The following is a 10,932-nucleotide window of genomic DNA, read 5'->3' as shown; positions in this document are numbered from 1 at the left end:
CCAACAACAGCAAATTTGTAAGCATAAGGTTTTCAGAACAGAAGTTACTGTAAGAGTAGCTTTTATCATCATACGTTTGAGAGATATGTAATTTATTTTGTCTTCTCAAATAAAAACTCATGGTGCAATTTTACTTCCTACTTCTAAAGAGCTGTCCCTACATGCTGTCTGTCTCTCGTTTTTTCATTTCCACTGTTTTACAGTGGCTACCACAGATGTGTACATTACGTTTTTAAATAGTCTTTGAGGTAGTTTGTGCGTTTTGGCACTCAGCTGGGATAGCTCAGTGAACTGAACACGAGACTCTTAATCTCAGGGTTGGGCAAAAGATTCCTGTACCATAGGAGCCAACTCCTAGGAGCTGAGGGGGATTGACCCCCCCCCCAATAAAATATTTGAGGATGCTGCCCCTCCAAATTGAAGGGCATTGCCATATAAATGTGCACAGTGTCATGTGATCGATTATTCGGGGCAGGGCTTACCTCCCTTCCCCCTATTTTATTCAAGTTGGCACACCTGACCCTCACGGTCCCTTACAATTCTGTGATTCTGATTTCCCTGCGAAGACACCACCTGCCCCAGAAAGAGAGCAGGAAATGGCAACGCCTTACAACGATGGAGTTGTCCAGGGTCTTGAAACCGAGATGCCATTGAATGCTTCGAGGATGCTCCCCCCCTCTCTGCAAAGGGCTGCCCTATGCGCCCTGTAGGGGCTACGGAGTCCCCATCGGAGTTTTAGAGGCGGGCACGTTTATTAAAGTTTACCGATAGCCGCTTTTCTTTTCACCCCCCCCCCCGCTTAAACAGCGACTCGGGTCAAGGTCCGATCGCCGTCCACGCAAGAGAGGAGTTTGCGGTGCAAATCGGCGTCCTGGCCAACGTAGGTTTCATATTCGCATTTAAAAAACCCCTTTGGCCGCCCAGAGTCGCGCTATGAGGAATCCCACCGGGATCCGAGACGCAGCGCGCAAGGCTGGTTACAGTCTCTCTCTCTGGCGGTGAGCTGCTTCGCTCCGGGCTTCCCGCCGGCCTCCTCCCCCAGCTTAGAGACTTTCCCCAGCGGAGCTGTCCTAAGAGGCAGAACTTTAGGAACCCGCCCCGCGCGCCGCCTGGGAAACGGCGGGGGGGGAAGGAAAGGAAAGAGCGGCGGCTGCGGATCTCAGCGGGCTCTATAAGGCAAGGAAGACAATTACCGAGAGAGAGAGAGAGGGAGAGAGAGAGGGGAACAGCAGAAGGTGGGATCGCCTGCTAATACGTAGGCGGGGCGTCCTCCCCCCCCCACAAGAGGCATCCTCCCTGTCCAATGGGGCGTCAGGGCGCCCTCCGAGGGGCGGCCTCAGCCAATGAGGAGCCAGGGAGGCGTAGCCGCGCCTCGCAGCGAAGCTGAGCTCCTTTCCTCCCCAGCCTATCCGGCGGCTGAGACGGACCGAGCCGGAGCTTGCCTCGCGCGGGCAGCTGCGCCGGCTAAAGCGGACGGGCGGCGCGCGCGGCGCTCGCTCGGGTCGCCCCCCCCTCCTTCCCCTCCCCGCCGCCCTTTGAGGGAGAGACGCTCCCTCAGTCAGTCAGTCAGTCCGCCAGTTGGTTTCGAGGGGGGAGAGGAAGGTAACCGGACGGAGCTCCTTCGCCTGGGAGCAGCCCGGCTTCGCTGCTGGGGTGTGGAAAGGAGGTAAGGGAGCCGCCGCCGCCGCTGTCGCCGGGTCTCTCTCGCGTCGGTTCTCCTCAGAAAGTGGTGAGGGAGTCTGGAAGGGGAGCCGAGCCGGCTGGGTTCGAGACTGAGGGGCAGAAGCGGCTCCTTCAGTCGGGCTGAGGGGAAAGCGGGTCTTCCGAGGAGGGGCAGGTCGGTGCCATCCCCTCCCCCTCCGCCCTTTGGTGGAAGAGAAAGAGGGAGGAATTAATGGAGGGCTTTTGGGGATTAGTTCTCTACAGCACCAGGAACTCTCGCTCTCTCTTTGTGTGTGTGTGTGTGTGTGTGTCTGTCTGTCTGTCTGTCTGTCTGTGTGTGGTTTCTGGTGGGGGGTTGGAGAAGCGACACTTTCTTCATGCACTTGCTGCAGATGGTGCAAAGGTTCCTCACGTTACTTCCTTCCTCTCCCCTCCCCTCCGAGAGAGAGACAGACAGGCAGTCAAGATGGAAAGTTGGAGGAGGTTATTCTGGCCTGGGAATAGGTGAGGAGGCGAAGGCAGGAGGGAGTTGCCTTTTCCTCCCTCCCTCAGGGATCTCTGCTTAGCCACCCCCACTCCCGTGGGTGGAAAAATAGCACGGGGGGGGGAGAGGGGCTTGGGGTTGGAATTCGCCTCCCCCCCCCGCCCGCCCAGCACAGAGTTCGCCTCTCTGGCGCACAGCTTTTGTGCCTGCTGTAGCATTGCCATACATCGCTTGATTTCATCTACTGTATTTATTTATAAGTTTTGCAAAACAAATGGTTCTGCTTGGACTAGGGCATGGGTTGGCACAACGGTGGTATCTGTTGGGCTGCCGACGTCATTTCGCTGGACAGTTGTCTAAAACCGGCACCTCAAGTTTAGTCTAACTTTTTAAGGAATGCTGTGTGCTAATTGCTGGGATGTTTTTATAAGGCTCCCCCTCCCCCAAATGGGCATATCGAAAGGGAGGTAATGGGGCAATCTTCTCTTCCCTTTGGTTTTGAAAAACAAATGTATGTACATCAATCGTAGGTGCTAGAATACGGTTATTGTCTGGTACAGCTAAATGATTTTTCAGCAGTTTGATTTTTATGTATAGCAAATGGCAAACGATGTCCTGTGTGTTTTCTCTCCCCCCCCCTTCTCTGCTACCCCCTTGTTTTTCTTCGAGTCTGAAGCATGACCACCAATTCATTTTTTTTAAAAGAAAGATTTCTCCTTGTTAATGTTTTGTCTTATGCTGCATTTAATGGAACACAAGTGCCTTTGTAGTTTTGTGGAAAACTTTTACCATTATTTTATGGATTTTGGTTTAACAACATTTGCAGGGCTTTCCACTGTTACTGGGTAGCTAGCTCACTGCTTTATTTTGACAATAGACTGCTCTGAAGCTGATAATTATCTAATGCACCTATTAACATATAAAGTGAGTTTGTCAGCTACATTTTTAATGTATGTTAGAGGATACCTTTGAATACCTGCAGCATGGTTATACTATTTTTATAGGGTTGGTTGTTGGCAAAACATTGTTTGAAAACAGATATCTATATTTTTGTAGTAAAGATTCTTGCTAACGAAAAGACTGCTGTGAATTCTTTTACCTTATTTTTGTGTTCAATTTTCATTCCTAAATGTTAACACTAGATGGCTTTCTTGCATCGTCCAGAAAGTACAGTACAGTTCAGAGCTGGCTTCTGACTTTGCTAGGTTATATCCTAGCACTTGCTGCTTATAAAATGCTAGTGCCCTGATCTGTTTTATAGTAAATGGAACTACAGTAAAACCAAATTTAAGCAGTTCCGTTCTTGGCAGTTTTGTTTTGACATTCTTCTTTACAGAAGTGCTATATGTGCAGTTTGCAATTTCTATAATTCTGTGCTAAGCGATGCTCAGAAAAAGCTTTGAACATATTTTTTCCATGAAAAGGGCTGCTTTATCATTGATGCATATATTGATTAATCAAAATTGCATTGCTTTACATTCTCTTTGAAACTGGTATAATCTCTTTAACTGGTTTAATATAAACAAATCAATATTTTCTCTAGTTTTGTGTTTTTGTTGTTAATTTTGGCCAAAATGATGCTACTCCAAGTCACATTTCATTAGCTTCTGTGTAGCTAATACACTTGTATTTTGTTTGTACAAAAAGTGGCCATAGAACAGTTCTTTATTAGTGTATGATGTTTTTCTTCCTAAGAACTAGTGCAAGTAGTGTAGATATGTTTCTCTCCATTCATAGGAGCACAGTATGAAATAGAGACTGCGCTGTTGTTGTGGCCTGTCTTCTACTTGGGTCATGCTCTGAAGAGTAAAAATGTCGCCCCCCCCCCATATCAGCACCCTTAGACTGCATATCAGTACAGAGGATTGAAATGTGGAGGTGCTGCATTTGGATTTAGGAAGGCTATTGGGCTCATTATGGTTATCATTTATCTGTGCTGTTTTCTGAACTATTGTTGCTGGAAAACATGAAATGTAGGACCCCAATGAAAAAAACTGCTTACTACCTAAGAAATAATTACAGATGAAATTATTCCAATAGTGCAACTTTAAGGACATTAAAAACACAGTTTGGCTTCAGAATTGTTGGCTTACTCTGAATGTTCATATAAATTAAAATGGATCCCAGCAAAGTCTTAAGCATTGACTTGTGTAGCTGTCTCTTACTGCTTTGAACTTGAAAAGGAAGAATGAGATAATATTTCTGCAGTTTTGAAAAAAATTGTATAGATGGTCTAAGCAGCAGTGTAGCTAGCCAATTGGGTGCCTGGTGCGGCGTACACGCCCTGCAGCTGGGGGCGAACTGAACCGCCCATGGGGGCGGGGCGAGCCAAGGCAGGGGTGCTGCGTGGAGCCTCTCTGCAGCCTCCCCCTCAGCTATAAGGTGGCTGAGGTAGTGGACAGACGCAAGCCCTGTGCTGCTCAAAAAAGCAGTGCCGAGCTTGCAGGCAGTCCACTCGCCGCCTCACCCTCAGGAGAGACGCATGGCTAAGGCACACTGCAGGCCCCGCGGTGTGACACCCAGTGTCCCCTGCCTGACCTAGCTGGCAGAAAACGAGCCCAGCAGGATCCCGCAGTTTCATTAGCTAGTGGAGAGAGAGAAACACACAGAGCTGCATTGGTGACCGCCACACCTGAACTTACCTGTCCTCACTGGGTGGAGCTGCTCCACTGTGTCCACTGGGCTTGTGGTCCATCAAGGATGCTCCGGGAGGTTTTGGGTGGCCTCAGCAGGCAGTGCCCAGCCACACCCAGTGCTGAGACCGTCCCAGCCTGCCCCTTCGTCGTTTTCCACTCGGTAGGCGCCACATGGGTGCATTGGCTGCCCGCAGTGGTGTAGGAAGGGGGTGTGGTGGGTGAGGGAGTTATTTTTTCAAAAAATGTGTCATGAGCCCAACTTTTATTTATTTAAAAAACACACATTTTTGCCATTTTGTCACCCCCCTCAGTGATGACACCCAGGGCAGCCCGCACCCACCACATGCCGCTTCCTACACCACTGGGTCTAAGCCAAGATGACATTTTTCTTGGGCCAATGTCAAACACTTCATCATTCATTACTTCCAATATTATGATTCTGAATATTCACTTGGAAGGAAGTCTTGTCAATTTCAATAGAATTTCCTAATAAGCATTCTTGGGATTTCCTCTGTAGGCCTAGTGAAGAATCTTAAATCCCAATATTTGATACTGGAAGGGGTTAGAATAAGCTTTGCCACTGTGGAGGCCCCCATTGTACGCTCTGACCAAGCGCGATGTTCCTGCCCCTGGCAGCCATAATAAAGCCCCCAAATGAGGTATTAAAGTTGTGCAGTGTCCAATTCAGTGTATTCAAAACTGCCCCATTTCCTGACAAGGGGCCTAATATGGGCTCCTCTGCTGTGTCAGCTTGGAGTTGCCACAGCTAAAAGCAGAGGATTATTGCCTCATGTCCTCTACTATGGCTGTCAGGGAGCTATAGGGCTGCAGTTGTAGTGGTCAATTGCCTGGTCAGTGCCATCCCAGCTCCAGTTTTAATTGCTCTTCCTAGGCATGCTTCCTGGGGAGAAAATCCAACTGCCCTTAGTGGGAGTTACTTCTGGGTAAGCATCCACAGGTTTGAGTTGCATAAGTTTCAAGTCTGGAGTAAATATTTATTTATTTATTTGGTTTGTTTATGCAGGCTGTGACTAATGTTGTCTGTTACCCAGCAGTAGGCTTTTCTTGTAGGTTGATGCTACAAGAAGTAGATTGAGATAGTTGGCCACTTCTGCTTCTGCTTGTTGTTTCTCACATTGGTAAATTCCATCATTGAATGTTACAACTGAAATTGTCTTGATGGATGTTACTTTATATGTATGATTTGGCCTCATTTTAAAATCTACTTCAGTGTCATGTCTATCCCGAGACCTGACAGAGGGTTAGAGCATAAGCTACTCACTTGGTATGCTTTATAACATGACCACAATAAGTCAAATTGTTTACATTCTGTTTGTAAAAGCTACTTACATTTTCTGTGCTCTTATCCCTGCACTTTAGTTAGGTTTGTAAATCCAGTTCCGTGTTTCTGGATTTGTCAAGGTTGCTTGGCAGGTGTCTTGTAAGTAATCAGCTCGTTTGGCTTTTATAGAAGACACTCAGAATATTTGACATCATCTGTTAATTTGCAATGGAATAAATTACTGGAATAAAAGTTGACTACCTGTACTTTTGTAATTCATTAACATAATTTCAATCTTGCAAACTCCTATCTTTTCAGTTTTCTTTGAATTTATATTAGAATATTTTGTCAAGCTATTTTGATGTGTGAGAAACACTTGTTTAATCAGAGTTTTGAAATGTCTGCCTCATGTACATTGATGGCACTAAATTAAATAAACGCAGCATTTACAAAAAGTTGTGGAAGAATTGATTTTAAAACATACTGATGAAGTAAAAAGTTCCCCCAACTAATTGAGTAGATGTTTATTTGCTCCTGTGTAAATACTTCTAATAACAGTAGAGGAAGAAGTGTTTCTAAGGTTGTGCTGGCCAGGTTTGGAGGGGGACAAGTTTTTCTGTCTGTCCTTGGTGGATCTCCTTTTAATAAAATGCCCCCCTCCAAAAAATAAAAAAATAACCAATGCAGGATAATTAATTATGCCAGTTCCAAACTGGCATTTTTGATGATTATAATCCTGGAGCTTCTTCAAGGAATGAAGGGTTTCAGATTGAAGACTGCCTCTACCCCACGCCTGGAATGAACCATTTCAGGGCCTAACTTTGACTACTGCCAGCAGTAGAACTATGTTCATAGAAGTATCTGCCAGTGTGCAGCAGGGGCCTGTGTAGCAGATGTGCCTATCTGCCAGTGCAGCTCTTCACCAGTGCCAGCTGCCTCCAGCCAGTGAATGAATGGGGGGTGGGTAGGATTGTTCTTCCAAACTTGTGTAGTTATTTGACTTTCTTTAATTGGGTGAGAATTATAATCATAGAGGTGGAAGAGACCCAAGGGTCATCTTGTCCAACCCCCTGCAATGCCGGAATCACAGCTAAAACATCCATGACAGATGGCTATCCAACCTCTGCTTAAAAACTTCCAATGAAGGAGAGTCCACCACCTCTTGTGGGGTTCCACCGTTGAAAAGCTGTTAATGTCAGAAAGATTTTCCAGATGTTTAGTCAGAATCTTCTTTCATGTAACTTGAAGCCATTGGTTCGAGTCCTACCCTCCAGAACAGGAGAAAACAAGCATGTTCCCTCTTACATGTGACAGCCCTTAAGATATTTGAAGATGGCTATCATATCTCCTCTTAGTCTCCTCTTTTCCAGGCTAAACATATCCAGCTCCTTCAAGCACTCCTTGTAAGACTTCATTTCCAGACCCTTGATCATCTTGGTTGCCCTCCTCTACAAACGTTCCAGCTTGTCAACATCTTTCTTAAATTGTGGTGCCCAGAATTGGACACAGTATTCCAAGTGTGGCCTGACCAAGGCATAATAGAGTGGTACTATTCCTTCCTTTGATCTGGACATGTACTTCTGTTGATGCAGCCTAGTATAGTGTTAGTTTTTTTTGCTGCTGCATCACACTGTTGACTCAAGTTAAGCTTGTGCATTACATTTGTCCCTATTGAAATTTATTTTGTTAGCTTGCGTCCAGTTCTCCAATCTGTTATCGTCATTTTGAATTCTAATTCTGTCTTCTGCAGCATTAGCTACCCCTCGCAGTTTGGTGTCATCTGCAAATTTGATGAGCATCCCGTCAATTCCTTCATCCAAGTCACTTATAAAGACATTAAACAATAATGGGCCCAGGACAGAACAGTATGGCACCCCACTTGTCACTTTTTCCAGTTGACAAGGAACCATTAATGAGTACTCTTTGGGTTCAGCCAGCCAGCCAGCTACAAATCCACCTCGTTTAACCCACATTTTACCAGTTTCTTCACAAGAATATCATAACATGTACTTCACTGTCTACACGGTGTGAACCACTCTGGATAGTCACACACTCCTGCATAAGTATTCTGTAGTAAGAACTGTAGTAAGAAGAAAAAGAACCCCTACAACTGACAGCTGTTCAACATGAATAAAACATGTATAATAAATAAATAGTCATGTTAGGTGACTTTGAACATTTATTAACATGAGAAGTGTTCTATAGTATCTCCAGCTGGTCATTGTAGCAGCAAAGTTGGGAGCAGTTTACGGAGAGAAGTGTTGATCTGGCAATGTGGGCATACCTTCTGCTGCACAGGATCATAATATTTAGTGTTTCTTTTGTGCCTTTTTAGCTTTTCAAATACCAGTGTGGCAAAGCATCCAGAAAATGGAGAGCTGGAAAATGAAATTATGGTATAGGGAACAAAAATACAGATACAATAAGAATGTTCTGATTAGAATTGAATACCCACATACTTAATTGTATTTAAATATCAGTGACCCATAAGCAGTAAGTCTTCCTTTATTTATTAGAGATGCAGAATAGAGTGCTGGGCTCAATTTGTGTTGAAATTAGAAGAAACTTCATGGAAATAGCTTGTATGTTTAGGATTTATCCCTTTATATTTGTTGCAAAACAGCATGGCATGTGGAAAGTCCTAGCAAGATGAGAACTGAATAGAACAGATATCTGTGGAGTATTACAGAAGGTTCTAGGAACATTTTAAGATGTAGAGACCAAATGAACACAGCATAGGGAGGTCAATCTATTCCATTTAGAGAGGCTGAAGCAGGGTTGCAGTCAAGCAGTGAGCTGCCAGGAAGGTAGGTGGGCAAGAAATTTGGAAGACTCAAAGGGGAAAAAGCAGGGGAGTGAGAATATATTTGCAAGCTGACAAGCAGAGGCAACTAGAGGTAGACTACAGCCAAATGGAAATAAGACCAAGATCTGGCTGTTGATCAGGCCTGATCTGGAAGTATTTAAGACAAGTCAGAGAAACAATGGATTGTCTGGGTAGTGAAGCATTCAAAGAGAATGCTTTGGTCAGCCTTAGCACAAGGGGCACAGCTGATCTAATCAGAAAGCTTCCAGCTTGAGACTTACAGTTCTGAAAATAAGGCACCTCTCCAGATATATGTGGCTTGATAAAGAGCACTGGGTTTAGGTTGTTGTAATAGTGTCAGCATCTGCATGGTTGGAATGTGTAAAGGACAGGGGTCTACCATTTTTGGTTGGCGTTGCTCACCAAGCCAAAAAGTCTAGCTACTAAACACCCACCACCCAATCAAGCCTCCAACCCTCTTCTCTCTGGGCAATAATCTTAACAGGCATTTCTCAAAGAAAAGACCAGTAGTGTACCAGGTTTGGCACTGCTGGTTTGAAAACACTCTGAGTGCCTTCAGAAAATAGCATCCAGCCCTCCCCAGTGCATTCCATTCCTGTTCCAAAGCAGGAAGAACCAGTATGGGGGTTGTTGGTTTGGCCCTGTGCGGCCAAGGCTCATCAGACATTTTGGCAATGCAGCTGCCAATCTCCATCATTCCTTACAATTTTGGAGGTGGCAGACATAACCACATACTTGTCTGGATGACCTCCACTCACCTCTAAAGCTTCAAAGTTGGGAAGAAAGCTTTGTTGGGAAGTTGAGGAGTGAAAATAAAAGGATAGGAAGGAAACCTAGAGATAGAATTTAATTTCATTGATAAGTAAGATGAAAATTAAACCAAGTTCCTAGACAGAGTTAAAATAAGCTATTGAGTCATCACTTGCTCTTTCAAATTCCTAATGAGGCTGATTTTATCACCAGATGATGGACCCTGGCATTGATGTATTGCATCTTGGTTTAGACAATTTATTCAAATATCTTTCACTAATATGGAAATAAACTCTGTCCTACTGAAATTTCAATTGTAGCTTACATGCAAATACAGTACATGGTTTCATTTTTCTATTGTAACCTCCAAGCAACATCACAGCAAGAAGATTATTTTTGCTGAGCCATTTGAAGTAAGCTAACACATTTGCTGTTTGACCAGCAGTACAATTGTCCTCCATGGGCTTCGTATACCAGCTGTACCACTACAAATGATTGTGTTGAATGGTGCTTTGTTTAAAAGAGGGAAAACAAATGTGATGTTAATGTACAATTTCCAGAGTTAGCCACATATGGGGGTTGGAGAGGGGACTGGCAAGGAAGTGCATGGATGGATAAGATGTAGACAGCATTGTGGTGAGAAAAGAATTTTAAGAGGTGGGAATAAAGTGGAATCGGGTTTTCATAGATGGAATAGCATGCAAAACAAACTATTTACAGATTTTGTTTAAAATATTTTTCAGAATATGTATTGTAAAAACTCAAGGTAGGTAGGAGTGAAGTTGTGAAAACCCTAAAGAATAAAGAATAGTATTTGTTAAAAGTGTAATAAATAATCCCCTTTAAAAGGTCTTATAACACATAGTAACCTATAGTAAGGTCTACCATTTGTTAACGCATTATTTCTTATTACCACTGAGGACACCGTTCAGTGGAAATGTCTCTGGCACAAATGCCATTGAAACTATATGAATGGTTGCATGCTATATCCAGGGTTGCTTGCATAAATGTTCCCAGTGAATTGCTCATATATATAACCCCAGGGTAGTCAGAATTGTAACCTCTACTGTGGAACCTTGAAATTAGTTCATTAATGTATAAGAAATTTATAAGCTTTGTTAAAATGATCATGATAGATATTTGCTTTAAATAGATTTATTTAGTATGGCCTTCAAAAAACTTCAGTGAGAAGATGATGTGTTCTGTATATGTTTCACATGGTGTGATTTAATCACTTGCTTCCATTTTAAAAGCAACAATTATAGTTGTAAATAGCTTTTTCTAAAGCATA

The 10,932-nt window shown here is 44.1% G+C and overlaps 1 protein-coding gene across 7 annotated transcripts in view; it reads left to right on the top strand.

The window, feature by feature from the left end:
• Positions 1–1,424: 1,424 nt before the first annotated feature.
• Positions 1,425–10,932, top strand: part of SIPA1L2 (signal induced proliferation associated 1 like 2) — an 87,172-nt gene continuing 77,664 nt past the window's right edge. For 3 of the 7 annotated variants that reach the window (XM_081186193.1, XM_081186192.1, XM_081186189.1), the window contains exon 1: positions 1,426–1,666. The gene's annotated coding sequence lies outside the window, so the exon portion shown is untranslated. Of the gene's footprint in view, positions 1,667–1,742; positions 1,838–10,932 lie in introns of those variants that run through there. The other 4 variants (XM_081186195.1, XM_081186190.1, XM_081186194.1 and 1 more) reach the window with 4 other exon arrangements.

The sequence above is a fragment of the Podarcis bocagei genome (genome assembly GCF_964188305.1).
Source record: "Podarcis bocagei genome assembly, chromosome: 3".
Classification (NCBI taxonomy): Eukaryota; Metazoa; Chordata; class Lepidosauria; order Squamata; family Lacertidae; genus Podarcis; species Podarcis bocagei.
Note: the sequence above shows the minus strand (reverse complement) of the source record. Positions and strands in the feature narration are given on the sequence as shown.